At 54.8% G+C, this 23,630-nt stretch overlaps 54 non-coding genes across 54 annotated transcripts; 10 read left to right on the plus strand and 44 right to left on the minus strand.

The window, feature by feature from the left end:
- Window positions 1-362: 362 nt before the first annotated feature.
- Trnai-aau lies at window positions 363-436 on the minus strand. Its single transcript has one exon. It is a non-coding gene; the product is annotated as a tRNA-Ile (tRNA).
- Window positions 437-634: 198 nt separating this feature from the next.
- On the minus strand, window positions 635-706 carry Trnae-uuc. Its single transcript has one exon. It is a non-coding gene; the product is annotated as a tRNA-Glu (tRNA).
- A 305-nt stretch (window positions 707-1,011) lies between these two features.
- Trnam-cau lies at window positions 1,012-1,084 on the minus strand. The gene has a single exon. It is a non-coding gene; the product is annotated as a tRNA-Met (tRNA).
- Window positions 1,085-1,465: 381 nt separating this feature from the next.
- Trnag-gcc lies at window positions 1,466-1,536 on the minus strand. The gene has a single exon. It is a non-coding gene; the product is annotated as a tRNA-Gly (tRNA).
- A 342-nt stretch (window positions 1,537-1,878) lies between these two features.
- On the plus strand, window positions 1,879-1,953 carry Trnag-ucc. Its single transcript has one exon. It is a non-coding gene; the product is annotated as a tRNA-Gly (tRNA).
- Window positions 1,954-2,560: 607 nt separating this feature from the next.
- On the minus strand, window positions 2,561-2,634 carry Trnai-aau. Its single transcript has one exon. It is a non-coding gene; the product is annotated as a tRNA-Ile (tRNA).
- Window positions 2,635-2,832: 198 nt separating this feature from the next.
- On the minus strand, window positions 2,833-2,904 carry Trnae-uuc. Its single transcript has one exon. It is a non-coding gene; the product is annotated as a tRNA-Glu (tRNA).
- A 305-nt stretch (window positions 2,905-3,209) lies between these two features.
- Window positions 3,210-3,282, minus strand: Trnam-cau. Its single transcript has one exon. It is a non-coding gene; the product is annotated as a tRNA-Met (tRNA).
- A 381-nt stretch (window positions 3,283-3,663) lies between these two features.
- Window positions 3,664-3,734, minus strand: Trnag-gcc. The gene has a single exon. It is a non-coding gene; the product is annotated as a tRNA-Gly (tRNA).
- A 342-nt stretch (window positions 3,735-4,076) lies between these two features.
- Trnag-ucc lies at window positions 4,077-4,148 on the plus strand. Its single transcript has one exon. It is a non-coding gene; the product is annotated as a tRNA-Gly (tRNA).
- Window positions 4,149-4,758: 610 nt separating this feature from the next.
- On the minus strand, window positions 4,759-4,832 carry Trnai-aau. The gene has a single exon. It is a non-coding gene; the product is annotated as a tRNA-Ile (tRNA).
- A 198-nt stretch (window positions 4,833-5,030) lies between these two features.
- On the minus strand, window positions 5,031-5,102 carry Trnae-uuc. The gene has a single exon. It is a non-coding gene; the product is annotated as a tRNA-Glu (tRNA).
- A 305-nt stretch (window positions 5,103-5,407) lies between these two features.
- Trnam-cau lies at window positions 5,408-5,480 on the minus strand. The gene has a single exon. It is a non-coding gene; the product is annotated as a tRNA-Met (tRNA).
- A 381-nt stretch (window positions 5,481-5,861) lies between these two features.
- Window positions 5,862-5,932, minus strand: Trnag-gcc. Its single transcript has one exon. It is a non-coding gene; the product is annotated as a tRNA-Gly (tRNA).
- Window positions 5,933-6,274: 342 nt separating this feature from the next.
- Trnag-ucc lies at window positions 6,275-6,346 on the plus strand. The gene has a single exon. It is a non-coding gene; the product is annotated as a tRNA-Gly (tRNA).
- Window positions 6,347-6,956: 610 nt separating this feature from the next.
- On the minus strand, window positions 6,957-7,030 carry Trnai-aau. The gene has a single exon. It is a non-coding gene; the product is annotated as a tRNA-Ile (tRNA).
- Window positions 7,031-7,228: 198 nt separating this feature from the next.
- Window positions 7,229-7,300, minus strand: Trnae-uuc. Its single transcript has one exon. It is a non-coding gene; the product is annotated as a tRNA-Glu (tRNA).
- A 305-nt stretch (window positions 7,301-7,605) lies between these two features.
- Window positions 7,606-7,678, minus strand: Trnam-cau. Its single transcript has one exon. It is a non-coding gene; the product is annotated as a tRNA-Met (tRNA).
- A 381-nt stretch (window positions 7,679-8,059) lies between these two features.
- On the minus strand, window positions 8,060-8,130 carry Trnag-gcc. The gene has a single exon. It is a non-coding gene; the product is annotated as a tRNA-Gly (tRNA).
- Window positions 8,131-8,472: 342 nt separating this feature from the next.
- Trnag-ucc lies at window positions 8,473-8,544 on the plus strand. The gene has a single exon. It is a non-coding gene; the product is annotated as a tRNA-Gly (tRNA).
- A 610-nt stretch (window positions 8,545-9,154) lies between these two features.
- On the minus strand, window positions 9,155-9,228 carry Trnai-aau. Its single transcript has one exon. It is a non-coding gene; the product is annotated as a tRNA-Ile (tRNA).
- Window positions 9,229-9,426: 198 nt separating this feature from the next.
- On the minus strand, window positions 9,427-9,498 carry Trnae-uuc. The gene has a single exon. It is a non-coding gene; the product is annotated as a tRNA-Glu (tRNA).
- A 305-nt stretch (window positions 9,499-9,803) lies between these two features.
- Trnam-cau lies at window positions 9,804-9,876 on the minus strand. Its single transcript has one exon. It is a non-coding gene; the product is annotated as a tRNA-Met (tRNA).
- A 381-nt stretch (window positions 9,877-10,257) lies between these two features.
- Trnag-gcc lies at window positions 10,258-10,328 on the minus strand. Its single transcript has one exon. It is a non-coding gene; the product is annotated as a tRNA-Gly (tRNA).
- Window positions 10,329-10,670: 342 nt separating this feature from the next.
- Window positions 10,671-10,742, plus strand: Trnag-ucc. Its single transcript has one exon. It is a non-coding gene; the product is annotated as a tRNA-Gly (tRNA).
- Window positions 10,743-11,352: 610 nt separating this feature from the next.
- Window positions 11,353-11,426, minus strand: Trnai-aau. Its single transcript has one exon. It is a non-coding gene; the product is annotated as a tRNA-Ile (tRNA).
- Window positions 11,427-11,624: 198 nt separating this feature from the next.
- Trnae-uuc lies at window positions 11,625-11,696 on the minus strand. The gene has a single exon. It is a non-coding gene; the product is annotated as a tRNA-Glu (tRNA).
- Window positions 11,697-12,001: 305 nt separating this feature from the next.
- On the minus strand, window positions 12,002-12,074 carry Trnam-cau. The gene has a single exon. It is a non-coding gene; the product is annotated as a tRNA-Met (tRNA).
- A 381-nt stretch (window positions 12,075-12,455) lies between these two features.
- On the minus strand, window positions 12,456-12,526 carry Trnag-gcc. The gene has a single exon. It is a non-coding gene; the product is annotated as a tRNA-Gly (tRNA).
- A 342-nt stretch (window positions 12,527-12,868) lies between these two features.
- Window positions 12,869-12,940, plus strand: Trnag-ucc. The gene has a single exon. It is a non-coding gene; the product is annotated as a tRNA-Gly (tRNA).
- A 610-nt stretch (window positions 12,941-13,550) lies between these two features.
- Window positions 13,551-13,624, minus strand: Trnai-aau. Its single transcript has one exon. It is a non-coding gene; the product is annotated as a tRNA-Ile (tRNA).
- Window positions 13,625-13,822: 198 nt separating this feature from the next.
- Window positions 13,823-13,894, minus strand: Trnae-uuc. The gene has a single exon. It is a non-coding gene; the product is annotated as a tRNA-Glu (tRNA).
- A 305-nt stretch (window positions 13,895-14,199) lies between these two features.
- On the minus strand, window positions 14,200-14,272 carry Trnam-cau. Its single transcript has one exon. It is a non-coding gene; the product is annotated as a tRNA-Met (tRNA).
- Window positions 14,273-14,653: 381 nt separating this feature from the next.
- Trnag-gcc lies at window positions 14,654-14,724 on the minus strand. Its single transcript has one exon. It is a non-coding gene; the product is annotated as a tRNA-Gly (tRNA).
- A 342-nt stretch (window positions 14,725-15,066) lies between these two features.
- Window positions 15,067-15,138, plus strand: Trnag-ucc. The gene has a single exon. It is a non-coding gene; the product is annotated as a tRNA-Gly (tRNA).
- A 593-nt stretch (window positions 15,139-15,731) lies between these two features.
- On the minus strand, window positions 15,732-15,805 carry Trnai-aau. The gene has a single exon. It is a non-coding gene; the product is annotated as a tRNA-Ile (tRNA).
- Window positions 15,806-16,003: 198 nt separating this feature from the next.
- Trnae-uuc lies at window positions 16,004-16,075 on the minus strand. The gene has a single exon. It is a non-coding gene; the product is annotated as a tRNA-Glu (tRNA).
- A 305-nt stretch (window positions 16,076-16,380) lies between these two features.
- Window positions 16,381-16,453, minus strand: Trnam-cau. Its single transcript has one exon. It is a non-coding gene; the product is annotated as a tRNA-Met (tRNA).
- Window positions 16,454-16,834: 381 nt separating this feature from the next.
- Window positions 16,835-16,905, minus strand: Trnag-gcc. Its single transcript has one exon. It is a non-coding gene; the product is annotated as a tRNA-Gly (tRNA).
- A 342-nt stretch (window positions 16,906-17,247) lies between these two features.
- On the plus strand, window positions 17,248-17,319 carry Trnai-uau. Its single transcript has one exon. It is a non-coding gene; the product is annotated as a tRNA-Ile (tRNA).
- Window positions 17,320-17,912: 593 nt separating this feature from the next.
- Window positions 17,913-17,986, minus strand: Trnai-aau. The gene has a single exon. It is a non-coding gene; the product is annotated as a tRNA-Ile (tRNA).
- A 198-nt stretch (window positions 17,987-18,184) lies between these two features.
- Trnae-uuc lies at window positions 18,185-18,256 on the minus strand. The gene has a single exon. It is a non-coding gene; the product is annotated as a tRNA-Glu (tRNA).
- A 305-nt stretch (window positions 18,257-18,561) lies between these two features.
- Trnam-cau lies at window positions 18,562-18,634 on the minus strand. The gene has a single exon. It is a non-coding gene; the product is annotated as a tRNA-Met (tRNA).
- Window positions 18,635-19,015: 381 nt separating this feature from the next.
- On the minus strand, window positions 19,016-19,086 carry Trnag-gcc. The gene has a single exon. It is a non-coding gene; the product is annotated as a tRNA-Gly (tRNA).
- A 342-nt stretch (window positions 19,087-19,428) lies between these two features.
- Trnag-ucc lies at window positions 19,429-19,500 on the plus strand. Its single transcript has one exon. It is a non-coding gene; the product is annotated as a tRNA-Gly (tRNA).
- Window positions 19,501-20,110: 610 nt separating this feature from the next.
- On the minus strand, window positions 20,111-20,184 carry Trnai-aau. The gene has a single exon. It is a non-coding gene; the product is annotated as a tRNA-Ile (tRNA).
- Window positions 20,185-20,382: 198 nt separating this feature from the next.
- On the minus strand, window positions 20,383-20,454 carry Trnae-uuc. Its single transcript has one exon. It is a non-coding gene; the product is annotated as a tRNA-Glu (tRNA).
- Window positions 20,455-20,759: 305 nt separating this feature from the next.
- Window positions 20,760-20,832, minus strand: Trnam-cau. The gene has a single exon. It is a non-coding gene; the product is annotated as a tRNA-Met (tRNA).
- Window positions 20,833-21,213: 381 nt separating this feature from the next.
- Trnag-gcc lies at window positions 21,214-21,284 on the minus strand. Its single transcript has one exon. It is a non-coding gene; the product is annotated as a tRNA-Gly (tRNA).
- A 342-nt stretch (window positions 21,285-21,626) lies between these two features.
- Trnag-ucc lies at window positions 21,627-21,698 on the plus strand. Its single transcript has one exon. It is a non-coding gene; the product is annotated as a tRNA-Gly (tRNA).
- Window positions 21,699-22,291: 593 nt separating this feature from the next.
- On the minus strand, window positions 22,292-22,365 carry Trnai-aau. The gene has a single exon. It is a non-coding gene; the product is annotated as a tRNA-Ile (tRNA).
- Window positions 22,366-22,563: 198 nt separating this feature from the next.
- Window positions 22,564-22,635, minus strand: Trnae-uuc. The gene has a single exon. It is a non-coding gene; the product is annotated as a tRNA-Glu (tRNA).
- A 305-nt stretch (window positions 22,636-22,940) lies between these two features.
- Trnam-cau lies at window positions 22,941-23,013 on the minus strand. Its single transcript has one exon. It is a non-coding gene; the product is annotated as a tRNA-Met (tRNA).
- A 381-nt stretch (window positions 23,014-23,394) lies between these two features.
- Window positions 23,395-23,465, minus strand: Trnag-gcc. Its single transcript has one exon. It is a non-coding gene; the product is annotated as a tRNA-Gly (tRNA).
- Window positions 23,466-23,630: the final 165 nt, after the last annotated feature.

The raw sequence follows: 23,630 nt of genomic DNA on the forward strand, positions 1-23,630 counted from the left end.
TTCATTTCACGGTGGCGTCTCCCTGACCGAATCGGGCTGTAGCTCCGAAAACAAAGGAGAAACAAAAATAGGAAGTAAAAGTGCAAATAGTGCCCTGTGTTCCCATGCGCTCACCCGCCCGAGTACTGACAAGGGCCAAAGTTGTTACGCATCGGCAATCGGACATTTTCTTTCATTTTCTCTTTATCGGTTGAGAACCAGTGTATTCAAGATATTATGGCCATTGCCGAGTGAATGCTGTAGCGCTTCCCGACGAGTCGGGTTCGGATCCTCTGTCAACTTCCACGCAGGGTGATGATCTTCTGGTCATCACACTCGCCAGCTGAAATCGGCGCTGCCTTTTCGAGGTAGTAAAGGAGTAGTGGCCCGTGGGGGAATCGAACCCACGACCTTCGCGTTATTAGCACGACGCTCTAACCAACTGAGCTAACGGGCCTCGGCAGATGCAGTTGCTCAGCCCTACGCTGGAAACAGGTGGCATGAAGCCATACACCATTTCTATGGTCGTCGTGTGTCTGCTTCCCTAGTCTATATTCTGCTGACGGTCACGAAACAGTAGCTATATTGCGAGCAGGACGGGAAACGGCCGCTCGGACAGCTCAAACCTGTCACGATTCGTGTGGAAAAAATTCCGTTCCGGTACCGGCAATCGAACCCGGGCCTCCTGGGTGAAAGCCAGGTATCCTAGCCACTAGACCACACCGGATGCGGCCGTTTCGTTCGACCGTTCGTACGGTCGCTTGTCGCATTTCGTGTCGAGTGCCGCGTCGGCGCCCCTCTCTCTTTGCGAGCATCTTTGCACATAGTGACTGGCAAGGCGCGCACCTCAAACGTCGCAGAGCAATGCTTTTGGCTTCATGCTCTGCTGGGAGAAGAGGAAAAGGGAAGCTGTAAGTAGCAATAACAGGAAGTAAACATTTTCCCGCTGAAGCGTTGAAACGTTGTGGATAACAAACAAGAAATACGTTGGCGCCCTAGCAACAGCACCACCATCAGTCACAGAAAATTAAATGCCCCGGGTGAGGATCGAACTCACGACCTTAAGATTATGAGACTTACGCGCTGCCTACTGCGCTACCGAGGCACGGGTGCACCGCTTGTCCTGCAAACTGGGTAAATGCCGTACCCAATATTAGACGTAGAGACACTGTACTTCCTGGATAACGTGTTCTGTTGCTACACGTGCACTGCCGGCCCAGTTGATTGCGGTGCTGCTGCAGCTGTTGCAACGATAGGCAGCACTCCTTGTCGTTAAAGTTCAGAGCCTCGGAGGCACCCGGACCCGGCAACTTGTGAGGCCAGGCCGACGCTAGTCTGTAGAACATGATGCGAGCGTCCTAGTGGGGACCCGCGAGTGCTGCGTTCTCGGTCCTTCTCAAGGGAAATCCAGCTACACATTCTTGTGGATCGTGCATCTCAAGCGCTCAAGCCACGCGGCAGCATCATCGCGGGAAAAGCAAAATGATGCATCGGCCGGGAATCGAACCCGAGCCGCCCGCGTGGCAGGCGAGCATTCTACCACTGAACCACCGATGCTGGGGCCAGCGGTAACTTGACGCTGCTTCCCGAGCAGATGTCTCAAGGGAAAGTGGGACTGCCGTCAAGCGCCGTAGCATTCTGTGGGAAAGATGCTGCAGACGCTGAATCCTGCACTGCACTGCTTAAAAATGCCGCCAGAACGCGGTCCTCTGCGTACTCTTGCGTCGCCGGCGCCCAACTCTTGCCAAAGGATGCGAAATGTGCGCGGATACGCTGTCCGAATGCGTCTGGATGTGCTCCCCTAGCCTGCCTCGAAATGCGCCTGCCAGGTACGATCACCTTCCGCCGCTGCCGACTGGCGGGAAGCCGACACAGCGCGAACGCGCGGGGCTCGCTTGTGCGGTGGTGGTGTAATGGTCAGCATAGTTGCCTTCCAAGCAGTTGATCCGGGTTCGATTCCCGGCCACCGAAGCAGGCTTTTAATTTCGCGTATGAGTACTTTTGCCACGCGCTCTTAAATTATTGTTTTTTCGCCCTCTTACTCGCTGCATACCAGCCCTTAGTGTGTCTCGACTTGTCTCGTGTCTCGACTTGTCTCGACTTTGCTCAGCTGACGCGAGAGCTGACGCTCTCAAATCGGCCTTTATCAAAACGACAAGCACGAGAAACGACTGAGAGAGCTAAGGAGAGGCGAGGCGATGGACACACAGCACGCCCCCTTCATTTCACGGTGGCGTCTCCCTGACCGAATCGGGCTGTAGCTCCGAAAACAAAGGAGAAACAAAAATAGGAAGTAAAAGTGCAAATAGTGCCCTGTGTTCCCATGCGCTCACCCGCCCGAGTACTGACAAGGGCCAAAGTTGTTACGCATCGGCAATCGGACATTTTCTTTCATTTTCTCTTTATCGGTTGAGAACCAGTGTATTCAAGATATTATGGCCATTGCCGAGTGAATGCTGTAGCGCTTCCCGACGAGTCGGGTTCGGATCCTCTGTCAACTTCCACGCAGGGTGATGATCTTCTGGTCATCACACTCGCCAGCTGAAATCGGCGCTGCCTTTTCGAGGTAGTAAAGGAGTAGTGGCCCGTGGGGGAATCGAACCCACGACCTTCGCGTTATTAGCACGACGCTCTAACCAACTGAGCTAACGGGCCTCGGCAGATGCAGTTGCTCAGCCCTACGCTGGAAACAGGTGGCATGAAGCCATACACCATTTCTATGGTCGTCGTGTGTCTGCTTCCCTAGTCTATATTCTGCTGACGGTCACGAAACAGTAGCTATATTGCGAGCAGGACGGGAAACGGCCGCTCGGACAGCTCAAACCTGTCACGATTCGTGTGGAAAAAATTCCGTTCCGGTACCGGCAATCGAACCCGGGCCTCCTGGGTGAAAGCCAGGTATCCTAGCCACTAGACCACACCGGATGCGGCCGTTTCGTTCGACCGTTCGTACGGTCGCTTGTCGCATTTCGTGTCGAGTGCCGCGTCGGCGCCCCTCTCTCTTTGCGAGCATCTTTGCACATAGTGACTGGCAAGGCGCGCACCTCAAACGTCGCAGAGCAATGCTTTTGGCTTCATGCTCTGCTGGGAGAAGAGGAAAAGGGAAGCTGTAAGTAGCAATAACAGGAAGTAAACATTTTCCCGCTGAAGCGTTGAAACGTTGTGGATAACAAACAAGAAATACGTTGGCGCCCTAGCAACAGCACCACCATCAGTCACAGAAAATTAAATGCCCCGGGTGAGGATCGAACTCACGACCTTAAGATTATGAGACTTACGCGCTGCCTACTGCGCTACCGAGGCACGGGTGCACCGCTTGTCCTGCAAACTGGGTAAATGCCGTACCCAATATTAGACGTAGAGACACTGTACTTCCTGGATAACGTGTTCTGTTGCTACACGTGCACTGCCGGCCCAGTTGATTGCGGTGCTGCTGCAGCTGTTGCAACGATAGGCAGCACTCCTTGTCGTTAAAGTTCAGAGCCTCGGAGGCACCCGGACCCGGCAACTTGTGAGGCCAGGCCGACGCTAGTCTGTAGAACATGATGCGAGCGTCCTAGTGGGGACCCGCGAGTGCTGCGTTCTCGGTCCTTCTCAAGGGAAATCCAGCTACACATTCTTGTGGATCGTGCATCTCAAGCGCTCAAGCCACGCGGCAGCATCATCGCGGGAAAAGCAAAATGATGCATCGGCCGGGAATCGAACCCGAGCCGCCCGCGTGGCAGGCGAGCATTCTACCACTGAACCACCGATGCTGGGGCCAGCGGTAACTTGACGCTGCTTCCCGAGCAGATGTCTCAAGGGAAAGTGGGACTGCCGTCAAGCGCCGTAGCATTCTGTGGGAAAGATGCTGCAGACGCTGAATCCTGCACTGCACTGCTTAAAAATGCCGCCAGAACGCGGTCCTCTGCGTACTCTTGCGTCGCCGGCGCCCAACTCTTGCCAAAGGATGCGAAATGTGCGCGGATACGCTGTCCGAATGCGTCTGGATGTGCTCCCCTAGCCTGCCTCGAAATGCGCCTGCCAGGTACGATCACCTTCCGCCGCTGCCGACTGGCGGGAAGCCGACACAGCGCGGACGCGCGGCGCTCGCTTGTGCGGTGGTGGTGTAATGGTCAGCATAGTTGCCTTCCAAGCAGTTGATCCGGGTTCGATTCCCGGCCACCGCAGCAGGCTTTTAATTTCGCGTATGAGTACTTTTGCCACGCGCTCTTAAATTATTGTTTTTTCGCCCTCTTACTCGCTGCATACCAGCCCTTAGTGTGTCTCGACTTGTCTCGTGTCTCGACTTGTCTCGACTTTGCTCAGCTGACGCGAGAGCTGACGCTCTCAAATCGGCCTTTATCAAAACGACAAGCACGAGAAACGACTGAGAGAGCTAAGGAGAGGCGAGGCGATGGACACACAGCACGCCCCCTTCATTTCACGGTGGCGTCTCCCTGACCGAATCGGGCTGTAGCTCCGAAAACAAAGGAGAAACAAAAATAGGAAGTAAAAGTGCAAATAGTGCCCTGTGTTCCCATGCGCTCACCCGCCCAAGTACTGACAAGGGCCAAAGTTGTTACGCATCGGCAATCGGACATTTTCTTTCATTTTCTCTTTATCGGTTGAGAACCAGTGTATTCAAGATATTATGGCCATTGCCGAGTGAATGCTGTAGCGCTTCCCGACGAGTCGGGTTCGGATCCTCTGTCAACTTCCACGCAGGGTGATGATCTTCTGGTCATCACACTCGCCAGCTGAAATCGGCGCTGCCTTTTCGAGGTAGTAAAGGAGTAGTGGCCCGTGGGGGGATCGAACCCACGACCTTCGCGTTATTAGCACGACGCTCTAACCAACTGAGCTAACGGGCCTCGGCAGATGCAGTTGCTCAGCCCTACGCTGGAAACAGGTGGCATGAAGCCATACACCATTTCTATGGTCGTCGTGTGTCTGCTTCCCTAGTCTATATTCTGCTGACGGTCACGAAACAGTAGCTATATTGCGAGCAGGACGGGAAACGGCCGCTCGGACAGCTCAAACCTGTCACGATTCGTGTGGAAAAAATTCCGTTCCGGTACCGGGAATCGAACCCGGGCCTCCTGGGTGAAAGCCAGGTATCCTAGCCACTAGACCACACCGGATGCGGCCGTTTCGTTCGACCGTTCGTACGGTCGCTTGTCGCATTTCGTGTCGAGTGCCGCGTCGGCGCCCCTCTCTCTTTGCGAGCATCTTTGCACATAGTGACTGGCAAGGCGCGCACCTCAAACGTCGCAGAGCAATGCTTTTGGCTTCATGCTCTGCTGGGAGAAGAGGAAAAGGGAAGCTGTAAGTAGCAATAACAGGAAGTAAACATTTTCCCGCTGAAGCGTTGAAACGTTGTGGATAACAAACAAGAAATACGTTGGCGCCCTAGCAACAGCACCACCATCAGTCACAGAAAATTAAATGCCCCGGGTGAGGATCGAACTCACGACCTTAAGATTATGAGACTTACGCGCTGCCTACTGCGCTACCGAGGCACGGGTGCACCGCTTGTCCTGCAAACTGGGTAAATGCCGTACCCAATATTAGACGTAGAGACACTGTACTTCCTGGATAACGTGTTCTGTTGCTACACGTGCACTGCCGGCCCAGTTGATTGCGGTGCTGCTGCAGCTGTTGCAACGATAGGCAGCACTCCTTGTCGTTAAAGTTCAGAGCCTCGGAGGCACCCGGACCCGGCAACTTGTGAGGCCAGGCCGACGCTAGTCTGTAGAACATGATGCGAGCGTCCTAGTGGGGACCCGCGAGTGCTGCGTTCTCGGTCCTTCTCAAGGGAAATCCAGCTACACATTCTTGTGGATCGTGCATCTCAAGCGCTCAAGCCACGCGGCAGCATCATCGCGGGAAAAGCAAAATGATGCATCGGCCGGGAATCGAACCCGGGCCGCCCGCGTGGCAGGCGAGCATTCTACCACTGAACCACCGATGCTGGGGCCAGCGGTAACTTGACGCTGCTTCCCGAGCAGATGTCTCAAGGGAAAGTGGGACTGCCGTCAAGCGCCGTAGCATTCTGTGGGAAAGATGCTGCAGACGCTGAATCCTGCACTGCACTGCTTAAAAATGCCGCCAGAACGCGGTCCTCTGCGTACTCTTGCGTCGCCGGCGCCCAACTCTTGCCAAAGGATGCGAAATGTGCGCGGATACGCTGTCCGAATGCGTCTGGATGTGCTCCCCTAGCCTGCCTCGAAATGCGCCTGCCAGGTACGATCACCTTCCGCCGCTGCCGACTGGCGGGAAGCCGACACAGCGCGGACGCGCGGGGCTCGCTTGTGCGGTGGTGGTGTAATGGTCAGCATAGTTGCCTTCCAAGCAGTTGATCCGGGTTCGATTCCCGGCCACCGCAGCAGGCTTTTAATTTCGCGTATGAGTACTTTTGCCACGCGCTCTTAAATTATTGTTTTTTCGCCCTCTTACTCGCTGCATACCAGCCCTTAGTGTGTCTCGACTTGTCTCGTGTCTCGACTTGTCTCGACTTTGCTCAGCTGACGCGAGAGCTGACGCTCTCAAATCGGCCTTTATCAAAACGACAAGCACGAGAAACGACTGAGAGAGCTAAGGAGAGGCGAGGCGATGGACACACAGCACGCCCCCTTCATTTCACGGTGGCGTCTCCCTGACCGAATCGGGCTGTAGCTCCGAAAACAAAGGAGAAACAAAAATAGGAAGTAAAAGTGCGAATAGTGCCCTGTGTTCCCATGCGCTCACCCGCCCAAGTACTGACAAGGGCCAAAGTTGTTACGCATCGGCAATCGGACATTTTCTTTCATTTTCTCTTTATCGGTTGAGAACCAGTGTATTCAAGATATTATGGCCATTGCCGAGTGAATGCTGTAGCGCTTCCCGACGAGTCGGGTTCGGATCCTCTGTCAACTTCCACGCAGGGTGATGATCTTCTGGTCATCACACTCGCCAGCTGAAATCGGCGCTGCCTTTTCGAGGTAGTAAAGGAGTAGTGGCCCGTGGGGGGATCGAACCCACGACCTTCGCGTTATTAGCACGACGCTCTAACCAACTGAGCTAACGGGCCTCGGCAGATGCAGTTGCTCAGCCCTACGCTGGAAACAGGTGGCATGAAGCCATACACCATTTCTATGGTCGTCGTGTGTCTGCTTCCCTAGTCTATATTCTGCTGACGGTCACGAAACAGTAGCTATATTGCGAGCAGGACGGGAAACGGCCGCTCGGACAGCTCAAACCTGTCACGATTCGTGTGGAAAAAATTCCGTTCCGGTACCGGGAATCGAACCCGGGCCTCCTGGGTGAAAGCCAGGTATCCTAGCCACTAGACCACACCGGATGCGGCCGTTTCGTTCGACCGTTCGTACGGTCGCTTGTCGCATTTCGTGTCGAGTGCCGCGTCGGCGCCCCTCTCTCTTTGCGAGCATCTTTGCACATAGTGACTGGCAAGGCGCGCACCTCAAACGTCGCAGAGCAATGCTTTTGGCTTCATGCTCTGCTGGGAGAAGAGGAAAAGGGAAGCTGTAAGTAGCAATAACAGGAAGTAAACATTTTCCCGCTGAAGCGTTGAAACGTTGTGGATAACAAACAAGAAATACGTTGGCGCCCTAGCAACAGCACCACCATCAGTCACAGAAAATTAAATGCCCCGGGTGAGGATCGAACTCACGACCTTAAGATTATGAGACTTACGCGCTGCCTACTGCGCTACCGAGGCACGGGTGCACCGCTTGTCCTGCAAACTGGGTAAATGCCGTACCCAATATTAGACGTAGAGACACTGTACTTCCTGGATAACGTGTTCTGTTGCTACACGTGCACTGCCGGCCCAGTTGATTGCGGTGCTGCTGCAGCTGTTGCAACGATAGGCAGCACTCCTTGTCGTTAAAGTTCAGAGCCTCGGAGGCACCCGGACCCGGCAACTTGTGAGGCCAGGCCGACGCTAGTCTGTAGAACATGATGCGAGCGTCCTAGTGGGGACCCGCGAGTGCTGCGTTCTCGGTCCTTCTCAAGGGAAATCCAGCTACACATTCTTGTGGATCGTGCATCTCAAGCGCTCAAGCCACGCGGCAGCATCATCGCGGGAAAAGCAAAATGATGCATCGGCCGGGAATCGAACCCGGGCCGCCCGCGTGGCAGGCGAGCATTCTACCACTGAACCACCGATGCTGGGGCCAGCGGTAACTTGACGCTGCTTCCCGAGCAGATGTCTCAAGGGAAAGTGGGACTGCCGTCAAGCGCCGTAGCATTCTGTGGGAAAGATGCTGCAGACGCTGAATCCTGCACTGCACTGCTTAAAAATGCCGCCAGAACGCGGTCCTCTGCGTACTCTTGCGTCGCCGGCGCCCAACTCTTGCCAAAGGATGCGAAATGTGCGCGGATACGCTGTCCGAATGCGTCTGGATGTGCTCCCCTAGCCTGCCTCGAAATGCGCCTGCCAGGTACGATCACCTTCCGCCGCTGCCGACTGGCGGGAAGCCGACACAGCGCGGACGCGCGGCGCTCGCTTGTGCGGTGGTGGTGTAATGGTCAGCATAGTTGCCTTCCAAGCAGTTGATCCGGGTTCGATTCCCGGCCACCGCAGCAGGCTTTTAATTTCGCGTATGAGTACTTTTGCCACGCGCTCTTAAATTATTGTTTTTTCGCCCTCTTACTCGCTGCATACCAGCCCTTAGTGTGTCTCGACTTGTCTCGTGTCTCGACTTGTCTCGACTTTGCTCAGCTGACGCGAGAGCTGACGCTCTCAAATCGGCCTTTATCAAAACGACAAGCACGAGAAACGACTGAGAGAGCTAAGGAGAGGCGAGGCGATGGACACACAGCACGCCCCCTTCATTTCACGGTGGCGTCTCCCTGACCGAATCGGGCTGTAGCTCCGAAAACAAAGGAGAAACAAAAATAGGAAGTAAAAGTGCAAATAGTGCCCTGTGTTCCCATGCGCTCACCCGCCCAAGTACTGACAAGGGCCAAAGTTGTTACGCATCGGCAATCGGACATTTTCTTTCATTTTCTCTTTATCGGTTGAGAACCAGTGTATTCAAGATATTATGGCCATTGCCGAGTGAATGCTGTAGCGCTTCCCGACGAGTCGGGTTCGGATCCTCTGTCAACTTCCACGCAGGGTGATGATCTTCTGGTCATCACACTCGCCAGCTGAAATCGGCGCTGCCTTTTCGAGGTAGTAAAGGAGTAGTGGCCCGTGGGGGGATCGAACCCACGACCTTCGCGTTATTAGCACGACGCTCTAACCAACTGAGCTAACGGGCCTCGGCAGATGCAGTTGCTCAGCCCTACGCTGGAAACAGGTGGCATGAAGCCATACACCATTTCTATGGTCGTCGTGTGTCTGCTTCCCTAGTCTATATTCTGCTGACGGTCACGAAACAGTAGCTATATTGCGAGCAGGACGGGAAACGGCCGCTCGGACAGCTCAAACCTGTCACGATTCGTGTGGAAAAAATTCCGTTCCGGTACCGGGAATCGAACCCGGGCCTCCTGGGTGAAAGCCAGGTATCCTAGCCACTAGACCACACCGGATGCGGCCGTTTCGTTCGACCGTTCGTACGGTCGCTTGTCGCATTTCGTGTCGAGTGCCGCGTCGGCGCCCCTCTCTCTTTGCGAGCATCTTTGCACATAGTGACTGGCAAGGCGCGCACCTCAAACGTCGCAGAGCAATGCTTTTGGCTTCATGCTCTGCTGGGAGAAGAGGAAAAGGGAAGCTGTAAGTAGCAATAACAGGAAGTAAACATTTTCCCGCTGAAGCGTTGAAACGTTGTGGATAACAAACAAGAAATACGTTGGCGCCCTAGCAACAGCACCACCATCAGTCACAGAAAATTAAATGCCCCGGGTGAGGATCGAACTCACGACCTTAAGATTATGAGACTTACGCGCTGCCTACTGCGCTACCGAGGCACGGGTGCACCGCTTGTCCTGCAAACTGGGTAAATGCCGTACCCAATATTAGACGTAGAGACACTGTACTTCCTGGATAACGTGTTCTGTTGCTACACGTGCACTGCCGGCCCAGTTGATTGCGGTGCTGCTGCAGCTGTTGCAACGATAGGCAGCACTCCTTGTCGTTAAAGTTCAGAGCCTCGGAGGCACCCGGACCCGGCAACTTGTGAGGCCAGGCCGACGCTAGTCTGTAGAACATGATGCGAGCGTCCTAGTGGGGACCCGCGAGTGCTGCGTTCTCGGTCCTTCTCAAGGGAAATCCAGCTACACATTCTTGTGGATCGTGCATCTCAAGCGCTCAAGCCACGCGGCAGCATCATCGCGGGAAAAGCAAAATGATGCATCGGCCGGGAATCGAACCCGGGCCGCCCGCGTGGCAGGCGAGCATTCTACCACTGAACCACCGATGCTGGGGCCAGCGGTAACTTGACGCTGCTTCCCGAGCAGATGTCTCAAGGGAAAGTGGGACTGCCGTCAAGCGCCGTAGCATTCTGTGGGAAAGATGCTGCAGACGCTGAATCCTGCACTGCACTGCTTAAAAATGCCGCCAGAACGCGGTCCTCTGCGTACTCTTGCGTCGCCGGCGCCCAACTCTTGCCAAAGGATGCGAAATGTGCGCGGATACGCTGTCCGAATGCGTCTGGATGTGCTCCCCTAGCCTGCCTCGAAATGCGCCTGCCAGGTACGATCACCTTCCGCCGCTGCCGACTGGCGGGAAGCCGACACAGCGCGGACGCGCGGGGCTCGCTTGTGCGGTGGTGGTGTAATGGTCAGCATAGTTGCCTTCCAAGCAGTTGATCCGGGTTCGATTCCTTGCCACCGCAGCAGGCTTTTAATTTCGCGTATGAGTACTTTTGCCACGCGCTCTTAAATTATTGTTTTTTCGCCCTCTTACTCGCTGCATACCAGCCCTTAGTGTGTCTCGACTTGTCTCGTGTCTCGACTTGTCTCGACTTTGCTCAGCTGACGCGAGAGCTGACGCTCTCAAATCGGCCTTTATCAAAACGACAAGCACGAGAAACGACTGAGAGAGCTAAGGAGAGGCGAGGCGATGGACACACAGCACGCCCCCTTCATTTCACGGTGGCGTCTCCCTGACCGAATCGGGCTGTAGCTCCGAAAACAAAGGAGAAACAAAAATAGGAAGTAAAAGTGCAAATAGTGCCCTGTGTTCCCATGCGCTCACCCGCCCAAGTACTGACAAGGGCCAAAGTTGTTACGCATCGGCAATCGGACATTTTCTTTCATTTTCTCTTTATCGGTTGAGAACCAGTGTATTCAAGATATTATGGCCATTGCCGAGTGAATGCTGTAGCGCTTCCCGACGAGTCGGGTTCGGATCCTCTGTCAACTTCCACGCAGGGTGATGATCTTCTGGTCATCACACTCGCCAGCTGAAATCGGCGCTGCCTTTTCGAGGTAGTAAAGGAGTAGTGGCCCGTGGGGGGATCGAACCCACGACCTTCGCGTTATTAGCACGACGCTCTAACCAACTGAGCTAACGGGCCTCGGCAGATGCAGTTGCTCAGCCCTACGCTGGAAACAGGTGGCATGAAGCCATACACCATTTCTATGGTCGTCGTGTGTCTGCTTCCCTAGTCTATATTCTGCTGACGGTCACGAAACAGTAGCTATATTGCGAGCAGGACGGGAAACGGCCGCTCGGACAGCTCAAACCTGTCACGATTCGTGTGGAAAAAATTCCGTTCCGGTACCGGGAATCGAACCCGGGCCTCCTGGGTGAAAGCCAGGTATCCTAGCCACTAGACCACACCGGATGCGGCCGTTTCGTTCGACCGTTCGTACGGTCGCTTGTCGCATTTCGTGTCGAGTGCCGCGTCGGCGCCCCTCTCTCTTTGCGAGCATCTTTGCACATAGTGACTGGCAAGGCGCGCACCTCAAACGTCGCAGAGCAATGCTTTTGGCTTCATGCTCTGCTGGGAGAAGAGGAAAAGGGAAGCTGTAAGTAGCAATAACAGGAAGTAAACATTTTCCCGCTGAAGCGTTGAAACGTTGTGGATAACAAACAAGAAATACGTTGGCGCCCTAGCAACAGCACCACCATCAGTCACAGAAAATTAAATGCCCCGGGTGAGGATCGAACTCACGACCTTAAGATTATGAGACTTACGCGCTGCCTACTGCGCTACCGAGGCACGGGTGCACCGCTTGTCCTGCAAACTGGGTAAATGCCGTACCCAATATTAGACGTAGAGACACTGTACTTCCTGGATAACGTGTTCTGTTGCTACACGTGCACTGCCGGCCCAGTTGATTGCGGTGCTGCTGCAGCTGTTGCAACGATAGGCAGCACTCCTTGTCGTTAAAGTTCAGAGCCTCGGAGGCACCCGGACCCGGCAACTTGTGAGGCCAGGCCGACGCTAGTCTGTAGAACATGATGCGAGCGTCCTAGTGGGGACCCGCGAGTGCTGCGTTCTCGGTCCTTCTCAAGGGAAATCCAGCTACACATTCTTGTGGATCGTGCATCTCAAGCGCTCAAGCCACGCGGCAGCATCATCGCGGGAAAAGCAAAATGATGCATCGGCCGGGAATCGAACCCGGGCCGCCCGCGTGGCAGGCGAGCATTCTACCACTGAACCACCGATGCTGGGGCCAGCGGTAACTTGACGCTGCTTCCCGAGCAGATGTCTCAAGGGAAAGTGGGACTGCCGTCAAGCGCCGTAGCATTCTGTGGGAAAGATGCTGCAGACGCTGAATCCTGCACTGCACTGCTTAAAAATGCCGCCAGAACGCGGTCCTCTGCGTACTCTTGCGTCGCCGGCGCCCAACTCTTGCCAAAGGATGCGAAATGTGCGCGGATACGCTGTCCGAATGCGTCTGGATGTGCTCCCCTAGCCTGCCTCGAAATGCGCCTGCCAGGTACGATCACCTTCCGCCGCTGCCGACTGGCGGGAAGCCGACACAGCGCGGACGCGCGGGGCTCGCTTGTGCGGTGGTGGTGTAATGGTCAGCATAGTTGCCTTCCAAGCAGTTGATCCGGGTTCGATTCCTTGCCACCGCAGCAGGCTTTTAATTTCGCGTATGAGTACTTTTGCCACGCGCTCTTAAATTATTGTTTTTTCGCCCTCTTACTCGCTGCATACCAGCCCTTAGTGTGTCTCGACTTGTCTCGTGTCTCGACTTGTCTCGACTTTGCTCAGCTGACGCGAGAGCTGACGCTCTCAAATCGGCCTTTATCAAAACGACAAGCACGAGAAACGACTGAGAGAGCTAAGGAGAGGCGAGGCGATGGACACACAGCACGCCCCCTTCATTTCACGGTGGCGTCTCCCTGACCGAATCGGGCTGTAGCTCCGAAAACAAAGGAGAAACAAAAATAGGAAGTAAAAGTGCAAATAGTGCCCTGTGTTCCCATGCGCTCACCCGCCCAAGTACTGACAAGGGCCAAAGTTGTTACGCATCGGCAATCGGACATTTTCTTTCATTTTCTCTTTATCGGTTGAGAACCAGTGTATTCAAGATATTATGGCCATTGCCGAGTGAATGCTGTAGCGCTTCCCGACGAGTCGGGTTCGGATCCTCTGTCAACTTCCACGCAGGGTGATGATCTTCTGGTCATCACACTCGCCAGCTGAAATCGGCGCTGCCTTTTCGAGGTAGTAAAGGAGTAGTGGCCCGTGGGGGGATCGAACCCACGACCTTCGCGTTATTAGCACGACGCTCTAACCAACTGAGCTAACGGGCCTCGGCAGATGCAGTTGCTCAGCCCTACGCTGGAAACAGGTGGCATGAAGCCATACACCATTTCTATGGTCGTCGTGTGTCTGCTTCCCTAGTCTATATTCTGCTGACGGTCACGAAACAGTAGCTATATTGCGAGCAGGACGGGAAACGGCCGCTCGGACAGCTCAAACCTGTCACGATTCGTGTGGAAAAAATTCCGTTCCGGTACCGGGAATCGAACCCGGGCCTCCTGGGTGAAAGCCAGGTATCCTAGCCACTAGACCACACCGGATGCGGCCGTTTCGTTCGACCGTTCGTACGGTCGCTTGTCGCATTTCGTGTCGAGTGCCGCGTCGGCGCCCCTCTCTCTTTGCGAGCATCTTTGCACATAGTGACTGGCAAGGCGCGCACCTCAAACGTCGCAGAGCAATGCTTTTGGCTTCATGCTCTGCTGGGAGAAGAGGAAAAGGGAAGCTGTAAGTAGCAATAACAGGAAGTAAACATTTTCCCGCTGAAGCGTTGAAACGTTGTGGATAACAAACAAGAAATACGTTGGCGCCCTAGCAACAGCACCACCATCAGTCACAGAAAATTAAATGCCCCGGGTGAGGATCGAACTCACGACCTTAAGATTATGAGACTTACGCGCTGCCTACTGCGCTACCGAGGCACGGGTGCACCGCTTGTCCTGCAAACTGGGTAAATGCCGTACCCAATATTAGACGTAGAGACACTGTACTTCCTGGATAACGTGTTCTGTTGCTACACGTGCACTGCCGGCCCAGTTGATTGCGGTGCTGCTGCAGCTGTTGCAACGATAGGCAGCACTCCTTGTCGTTAAAGTTCAGAGCCTCGGAGGCACCCGGACCCGGCAACTTGTGAGGCCAGGCCGACGCTAGTCTGTAGAACATGATGCGAGCGTCCTAGTGGGGACCCGCGAGTGCTGCGTTCTCGGTCCTTCTCAAGGGAAATCCAGCTACACATTCTTGTGGATCGTGCATCTCAAGCGCTCAAGCCACGCGGCAGCATCATCGCGGGAAAAGCAAAATGATGCATCGGCCGGGAATCGAACCCGGGCCGCCCGCGTGGCAGGCGAGCATTCTACCACTGAACCACCGATGCTGGGGCCAGCGGTAACTTGACGCTGCTTCCCGAGCAGATGTCTCAAGGGAAAGTGGGACTGCCGTCAAGCGCCGTAGCATTCTGTGGGAAAGATGCTGCAGACGCTGAATCCTGCACTGCACTGCTTAAAAATGCCGCCAGAACGCGGTCCTCTGCGTACTCTTGCGTCGCCGGCGCCCAACTCTTGCCAAAGGATGCGAAATGTGCGCGGATACGCTGTCCGAATGCGTCTGGATGTGCTCCCCTAGCCTGCCTCGAAATGCGCCTGCCAGGTACGATCACCTTCCGCCGCTGCCGACTGGCGGGAAGCCGACACAGCGCGGACGCGCGGGGCTCGCTTGTGCGGTGGTGGTGTAATGGTCAGCATAGTTGCCTTCCAAGCAGTTGATCCGGGTTCGATTCCCGGCCACCGCAGCAGGCTTTTAATTTCGCGTATGAGTACTTTTGCCACGCGCTCTTAAATTATTGTTTTTTCGCCCTCTTACTCGCTGCATACCAGCCCTTAGTGTGTCTCGACTTGTCTCAACTTTGCTCAGCTGACGCGAGAGCTGACGCTCTCAAATCGGCCTTTATCAAAACGACAAGCACGAGAAACGACTGAGAGAGCTAAGGAGAGGCGAGGCGATGGACACACAGCACGCCCCCTTCATTTCACGGTGGCGTCTCCCTGACTGAATCGGGCTGTAGCTCCGAAAACAAAGGAGAAACAAAAATAGGAAGTAAAAGTGCAAATAGTGCCCTGTGTTCCCATGCGCTCACCCGCCCAAGTACTGACAAGGGCCAAAGTTGTTACGCATCGGCAATCGGACATTTTCTTTCATTTTCTCTTTATCGGTTGAGAACCAGTGTATTCAAGATATTATGGCCATTGCCGAGTGAATGCTGTAGCGCTTCCCGACGAGTCGGGTTCGGATCCTCTGTCAACTTCCACGCAGGGTGATGATCTTCTGGTCATCACACTCGCCAGCTGAAATCGGCGCTGCCTTTTCGTAGTAGTAAAGGAGTAGTGGCCCGTGGGGGGATCGAACCCACGACCTTCGCGTTATTAGCACGACGCTCTAACCAACTGAGCTAACGGGCCTCGGCAGATGCAGTTGCTCAGCCCTACGCTGGAAACAGGTGGCATGAAGCCATACACCATTTCTATGGTCGTCGTGTGTCTGCTTCCCTAGTCTATATTCTGCTGACGGTCACGAAACAGTAGCTATATTGCGAGCAGGACGGGAAACGGCCGCTCGGACAGCTCAAACCTGTCACGATTCGTGTGGAAAAAATTCCGTTCCGGTACCGGGAATCGAACCCGGGCCTCCTGGGTGAAAGCCAGGTATCCTAGCCACTAGACCACACCGGATGCGGCCGTTTCTTTCGACCGTTTGTACGGTCGCTTGTCGCATTTCGTGTCGAGTGCCGCGTCGGCGCCCCTCTCTCTTTGCGAGCATCTTTGCACATAGTGACTGGCAAGGCGCGCACCTCAAACGTCGCAGAGCAATGCTTTTGGCTTCATGCTCTGCTGGGAGAAGAGGAAAAGGGAAGCTGTAAGTAGCAATAACAGGAAGTAAACATTTTCCCGCTGAAGCGTTGAAACGTTGTGGATAACAAACAAGAAATACGTTGGCGCCCTAGCAACAGCACCACCATCAGTCACAGAAAATTAAATGCCCCGGGTGAGGATCGAACTCACGACCTTAAGATTATGAGACTTACGCGCTGCCTACTGCGCTACCGAGGCACGGGTGCACCGCTTGTCCTGCAAACTGGGTAAATGCCGTACCCAATATTAGACGTAGAGACACTGTACTTCCTGGATAACGTGTTCTGTTGCTACACGTGCACTGCCGGCCCAGTTGATTGCGGTGCTGCTGCAGCTGTTGCAACGATAGGCAGCACTCCTTGTCGTTAAAGTTCAGAGCCTCGGAGGCACCCGGACCCGGCAACTTGTGAGGCCAGGCCGACGCTAGTCTGTAGAACATGATGCGAGCGTCCTAGTGGGGACCCGCGAGTGCTGCGTTCTCGGTCCTTCTCAAGGGAAATCCAGCTACACATTCTTGTGGATCGTGCATCTCAAGCGCTCAAGCCACGCGGCAGCAACATCGCGGGAAAAGCAAAATGATGCATCGGCCGGGAATCGAACCCGGGCCGCCCGCGTGGCAGGCGAGCATTCTACCACTGAACCACCGATGCTGGGGCCAGCGGTAACTTGACGCTGCTTCCCGAGCAGATGTCTCAAGGGAAAGTGGGACTGCCGTCAAGCGCCGTAGCATTCTGTGGGAAAGATGCTGCAGACGCTGAATCCTGCACTGCACTGCTTAAAAATGCCGCCAGAACGCGGTCCTCTGCGTACTCTTGCGTCGCCGGCGCCCAACTCTTGCCAAAGGATGCGAAATGTGCGCGGATACGCTGTCCGAATGCGTCTGGATGTGCTCCCCTAGCCTGCCTCGAAATGCGCCTGCCAGGTACGATCACCTTCCGCCGCTGCCGACTGGCGGGAAGCCGACACAGCGCGGACGCGCGGCGCTCGCTTGTGCGGTGGTGGTGTAATGGTCAGCATAGGTGCCTTATAAGCAGTTGATCCGGGTTCGATTCCCGGCCACCGCAGCAGGCTTTTAATTTCGCGTATGAGTACTTTTGCCACGCGCTCTTAAATTATTGTTTTTTCGCCCTCTTACTCGCTGCATACCAGCCCTTAGTGTGTCTCGACTTGTCTCGACTTTGCTCAGCTGACGCGAGAGCTGACGCTCTCAAATCGGCCTTTATCAAAACGACAAGCACGAGAAACGACTGAGAGAGCTAAGGAGAGGCGAGGCGATGGACACACAGCACGCCCCCTTCATTTCACGGTGGCGTCTCCCTGACCGAATCGGGCTGTAGCTCCGAAAACAAAGGAGAAACAAAAATAGGTAGTAAAAGTGCAAATAGTGCCCTGTGTTCCCATGCGCTCACCCGCCCAAGTACTGACAAGGGCCAAAGTTGTTACGCATCGGCAATCGGACATTTTCTTTCATTTTCTCTTTATCGGTTGAGAACCAGTGTATTCAAGATATTATGGCCATTGCCGAGTGAATGCTGTAGCGCTTCCCGACGAGTCGGGTTCGGATCCTCTGTCAACTTCCACGCAGGGTGATGATCTTCTGGTCATCACACTCGCCAGCTGAAATCGGCGCTGCCTTTTCGTAGTAGTAAAGGAGTAGTGGCCCGTGGGGGGATCGAACCCACGACCTTCGCGTTATTAGCACGACGCTCTAACCAACTGAGCTAACGGGCCTCGGCAGATGCAGTTGCTCAGCCCTACGCTGGAAACAGGTGGCATGAAGCCATACACCATTTCTATGGTCGTCGTGTGTCTGCTTCCCTAGTCTATATTCTGCTGACGGTCACGAAACAGTAGCTATATTGCGAGCAGGACGGGAAACGGCCGCTCGGACAGCTCAAACCTGTCACGATTCGTGTGGAAAAAATTCCGTTCCGGTACCGGGAATCGAACCCGGGCCTCCTGGGTGAAAGCCAGGTATCCTAGCCACTAGACCACACCGGATGCGGCCGTTTCGTTCGACCGTTCGTACGGTCGCTTGTCGCATTTCGTGTCGAGTGCCGCGTCGGCGCCCCTCTCTCTTTGCGAGCATCTTTGCACATAGTGACTGGCAAGGCGCGCACCTCAAACGTCGCAGAGCAATGCTTTTGGCTTCATGCTCTGCTGGGAGAAGAGGAAAAGGGAAGCTGTAAGTAGCAATAACAGGAAGTAAACATTTTCCCGCTGAAGCGTTGAAACGTTGTGGATAACAAACAAGAAATACGTTGGCGCCCTAGCAACAGCACCACCATCAGTCACAGAAAATTAAATGCCCCGGGTGAGGATCGAACTCACGACCTTAAGATTATGAGACTTACGCGCTGCCTACTGCGCTACCGAGGCACGGGTGCACCGCTTGTCCTGCAAACTGGGTAAATGCCGTACCCAATATTAGACGTAGAGACACTGTACTTCCTGGATAACGTGTTCTGTTGCTACACGTGCACTGCCGGCCCAGTTGATTGCGGTGCTGCTGCAGCTGTTGCAACGATAGGCAGCACTCCTTGTCGTTAAAGTTCAGAGCCTCGGAGGCACCCGGACCCGGCAACTTGTGAGGCCAGGCCGACGCTAGTCTGTAGAACATGATGCGAGCGTCCTAGTGGGGACCCGCGAGTGCTGCGTTCTCGGTCCTTCTCAAGGGAAATCCAGCTACACATTCTTGTGGATCGTGCATCTCAAGCGCTCAAGCCACGCGGCAGCATCATCGCGGGAAAAGCAAAATGATGCATCGGCCGGGAATCGAACCCGGGCCGCCCGCGTGGCAGGCGAGCATTCTACCACTGAACCACCGATGCTGGGGCCAGCGGTAACTTGACGCTGCTTCCCGAGCAGATGTCTCAAGGGAAAGTGGGACTGCCGTCAAGCGCCGTAGCATTCTGTGGGAAAGATGCTGCAGACGCTGAATCCTGCACTGCACTGCTTAAAAATGCCGCCAGAACGCGGTCCTCTGCGTACTCTTGCGTCGCCGGCGCCCAACTCTTGCCAAAGGATGCGAAATGTGCGCGGATACGCTGTCCGAATGCGTCTGGATGTGCTCCCCTAGCCTGCCTCGAAATGCGCCTGCCAGGTACGATCACCTTCCGCCGCTGCCGACTGGCGGGAAGCCGACACAGCGCGGACGCGCGGCGCTCGCTTGTGCGGTGGTGGTGTAATGGTCAGCATAGTTGCCTTCCAAGCAGTTGATCCGGGTTCGATTCCCGGCCACCGCAGCAGGCTTTTAATTTCGCGTATGAGTACTTTTGCCACGCGCTCTTAAATTATTGTTTTTTCGCCCTCTTACTCGCTGCATACCAGCCCTTAGTGTGTCTCGACTTGTCTCGTGTCTCGACTTGTCTCGACTTTGCTCAGCTGACGCGAGAGCTGACGCTCTCAAATCGGCCTTTATCAAAACGACAAGCACGAGAAACGACTGAGAGAGCTAAGGAGAGGCGAGGCGATGGACACACAGCACGCCCCCTTCATTTCACGGTGGCGTCTCCCTGACCGAATCGGGCTGTAGCTCCGAAAACAAAGGAGAAACAAAAATAGGAAGTAAAAGTGCAAATAGTGCCCTGTGTTCCCATGCGCTCACCCGCCCAAGTACTGACAAGGGCCAAAGTTGTTACGCATCGGCAATCGGACATTTTCTTTCATTTTCTCTTTATCGGTTGAGAACCAGTGTATTCAAGATATTATGGCCATTGCCGAGTGAATGCTGTAGCGCTTCCCGACGAGTCGGGTTCGGATCCTCTGTCAACTTCCACGCAGGGTGATGATCTTCTGGTCATCACACTCGCCAGCTGAAATCGGCGCTGCCTTTTCGAGGTAGTAAAGGAGTAGTGGCCCGTGGGGGGATCGAACCCACGACCTTCGCGTTATTAGCACGACGCTCTAACCAACTGAGCTAACGGGCCTCGGCAGATGCAGTTGCTCAGCCCTACGCTGGAAACAGGTGGCATGAAGCCATACACCATTTCTATGGTCGTCGTGTGTCTGCTTCCCTAGTCTATATTCTGCTGACGGTCACGAAACAGTAGCTATATTGCGAGCAGGACGGGAAACGGCCGCTCGGACAGCTCAAACCTGTCACGATTCGTGTGGAAAAAATTCCGTTCCGGTACCGGGAATCGAACCCGGGCCTCCTGGGTGAAAGCCAGGTATCCTAGCCACTAGACCACACCGGATGCGGCCGTTTCGTTCGACCGTTCGTACGGTCGCTTGTCGCATTTCGTGTCGAGTGCCGCGTCGGCGCCCCTCTCTCTTTGCGAGCATCTTTGCACATAGTGACTGGCAAGGCGCGCACCTCAAACGTCGCAGAGCAATGCTTTTGGCTTCATGCTCTGCTGGGAGAAGAGGAAAAGGGAAGCTGTAAGTAGCAATAACAGGAAGTAAACATTTTCCCGCTGAAGCGTTGAAACGTTGTGGATAACAAACAAGAAATACGTTGGCGCCCTAGCAACAGCACCACCATCAGTCACAGAAAATTAAATGCCCCGGGTGAGGATCGAACTCACGACCTTAAGATTATGAGACTTACGCGCTGCCTACTGCGCTACCGAGGCACGGGTGCACCGCTTGTCCTGCAAACTGGGTAAATGCCGTACCCAATATTAGACGTAGAGACACTGTACTTCCTGGATAACGTGTTCTGTTGCTACACGTGCACTGCCGGCCCAGTTGATTGCGGTGCTGCTGCAGCTGTTGCAACGATAGGCAGCACTCCTTGTCGTTAAAGTTCAGAGCCTCGGAGGCACCCGGACCCGGCAACTTGTGAGGCCAGGCCGACGCTAGTCTGTAGAACATGATGCGAGCGTCCTAGTGGGGACCCGCGAGTGCTGCGTTCTCGGTCCTTCTCAAGGGAAATCCAGCTACACATTCTTGTGGATCGTGCATCTCAAGCGCTCAAGCCACGCGGCAGCATCATCGCGGGAAAAGCAAAATGATGCATCGGCCGGGAATCGAACCCGGGCCGCCCGCGTGGCAGGCGAGCATTCTACCACTGAACCACCGATGCTGGGGCCAGCGGTAACTTGACGCTGCTTCCCGAGCAGATGTCTCAAGGGAAAGTGGGACTGCCGTCAAGCGCCGTAGCATTCTGTGGGAAAGATGCTGCAGACGCTGAATCCTGCACTGCACTGCTTAAAAATGCCGCCAGAACGCGGTCCTCTGCGTACTCTTGCGTCGCCGGCGCCCAACTCTTGCCAAAGGATGCGAAATGTGCGCGGATACGCTGTCCGAATGCGTCTGGATGTGCTCCCCTAGCCTGCCTCGAAATGCGCCTGCCAGGTACGATCACCTTCCGCCGCTGCCGACTGGCGGGAAGCCGACACAGCGCGGACGCGCGGCGCTCGCTTGTGCGGTGGTGGTGTAATGGTCAGCATAGTTGCCTTCCAAGCAGTTGATCCGGGTTCGATTCCCGGCCACCGCAGCAGGCTTTTAATTTCGCGTATGAGTACTTTCGCCACGCGCTCTTAAATTATTGTTTTTTCGCCCTCTTACTCGCTGCATACCAGCCCTTAGTGTGTCTCGACTTGTCTCGACTTTGCTCAGCTGACGCGAGAGCTGGCGCTCTCAAATCGGCCTTTATCAAAACGACAAGCACGAGAAACGACTGAGAGAGCTAAGGAGAGGCGAGGCGATGGACACACAGCACGCCCCCTTCATTTCACGGTGGCGTCTCCCTGACCGAATCGGGCTGTAGCTCCGAAAACAAAGGAGAAACAAAAATAGGAAGTAAAAGTGCAAATAGTGCCCTGTGTTCCCATGCGCTCACCCGCCCAAGTACTGACAAGGGCCAAAGTTGTTACGCATCGGCAATCGGACATTTTCTTTCATTTTCTCTTTATCGGTTGAGAACCAGTGTATTCAAGATATTATGGCCATTGCCGAGTGAATGCTGTAGCGCTTCCCGACGAGTCGGGTTCGGATCCTCTGTCAACTTCCACGCAGGGTGATGATCTTCTGGTCATCACACTCGCCAGCTGAAATCGGCGCTGCCTTTTCGTAGTAGTAAAGGAGTAGTGGCCCGTGGGGGGATCGAACCCACGACCTTCGCGTTATTAGCACGACGCTCTAACCAACTGAGCTAACGGGCCTCGGCAGATGCAGTTGCTCAGCCCTACGCTGGAAACAGGTGGCATGAAGCCATACACCATTTCTATGGTCGTCGTGTGTCTGCTTCCCTAGTCTATATTCTGCTGACGGTCACGAAACAGTAGCTATATTGCGAGCAGGACGGGAAACGGCCGCTCGGACAGCTCAAACCTGTCACGATTCGTGTGGAAAAAATTCCGTTCCGGTACCGGGAATCGAACCCGGGCCTCCTGGGTGAAAGCCAGGTATCCTAGCCACTAGACCACACCGGATGCGGCCGTTTCTTTCGACCGTTTGTACGGTCGCTTGTCGCATTTCGTGTCGAGTGCCGCGTCGGCGCCCCTCTCTCTTTGCGAGCATCTTTGCACATAGTGACTGGCAAGGCGCGCACCTCAAACGTCGCAGAGCAATGCTTTTGGCTTCATGCTCTGCTGGGAGAAGAGGAAAAGGGAAGCTGTAAGTAGCAATAACAGGAAGTAAACATTTTCCCGCTGAAGCGTTGAAACGTTGTGGATAACAAACAAGAAATACGTTGGCGCCCTAGCAACAGCACCACCATCAGTCACAGAAAATTAAATGCCCCGGGTGAGGATCGAACTCACGACCTTAAGATTATGAGACTTACGCGCTGCCTACTGCGCTACCGAGGCACGGGTGCACCGCTTGTCCTGCAAACTGGGTAAATGCCGTACCCAATATTAGACGTAGAGACACTGTACTTCCTGGATAACGTGTTCTGTTGCTACACGTGCACTGCCGGCCCAGTTGATTGCGGTGCTGCTGCAGCTGTTGCAACGATAGGCAGCACTCCTTGTCGTTAAAGTTCAGAGCCTCGGAGGCACCCGGACCCGGCAACTTGTGAGGCCAGGCCGACGCTAGTCTGTAGAACATGATGCGAGCGTCCTAGTGGGGACCCGCGAGTGCTGCGTTCTCGGTCCTTCTCAAGGGAAATCCAGCTACACATTCTTGTGGATCGTGCATCTCAAGCGCTCAAGCCACGCGGCAGCAACATCGCGGGAAAAGCAAAATGATGCATCGGCCGGGAATCGAACCCGGGCCGCCCGCGTGGCAGGCGAGCATTCTACCACTGAACCACCGATGCTGGGGCCAGCGGTAACTTGACGCTGCTTCCCGAGCAGATGTCTCAAGGGAAAGTGGGACTGCCGTCAAGCGCCGTAGCATTCTGTGGGAAAGATGCTGCAGACGCTGAATCCTGCACTGCACTGCTTAAAAATGCCGCCAGAACGCGGTCCTCTGCGTACTCTTG

The sequence above is a fragment of the Schistocerca piceifrons genome, chromosome 2, assembly GCF_021461385.2.
Source record: "Schistocerca piceifrons isolate TAMUIC-IGC-003096 chromosome 2, iqSchPice1.1, whole genome shotgun sequence".
NCBI classification, from domain to species: Eukaryota; Metazoa; Arthropoda; class Insecta; order Orthoptera; family Acrididae; genus Schistocerca; species Schistocerca piceifrons.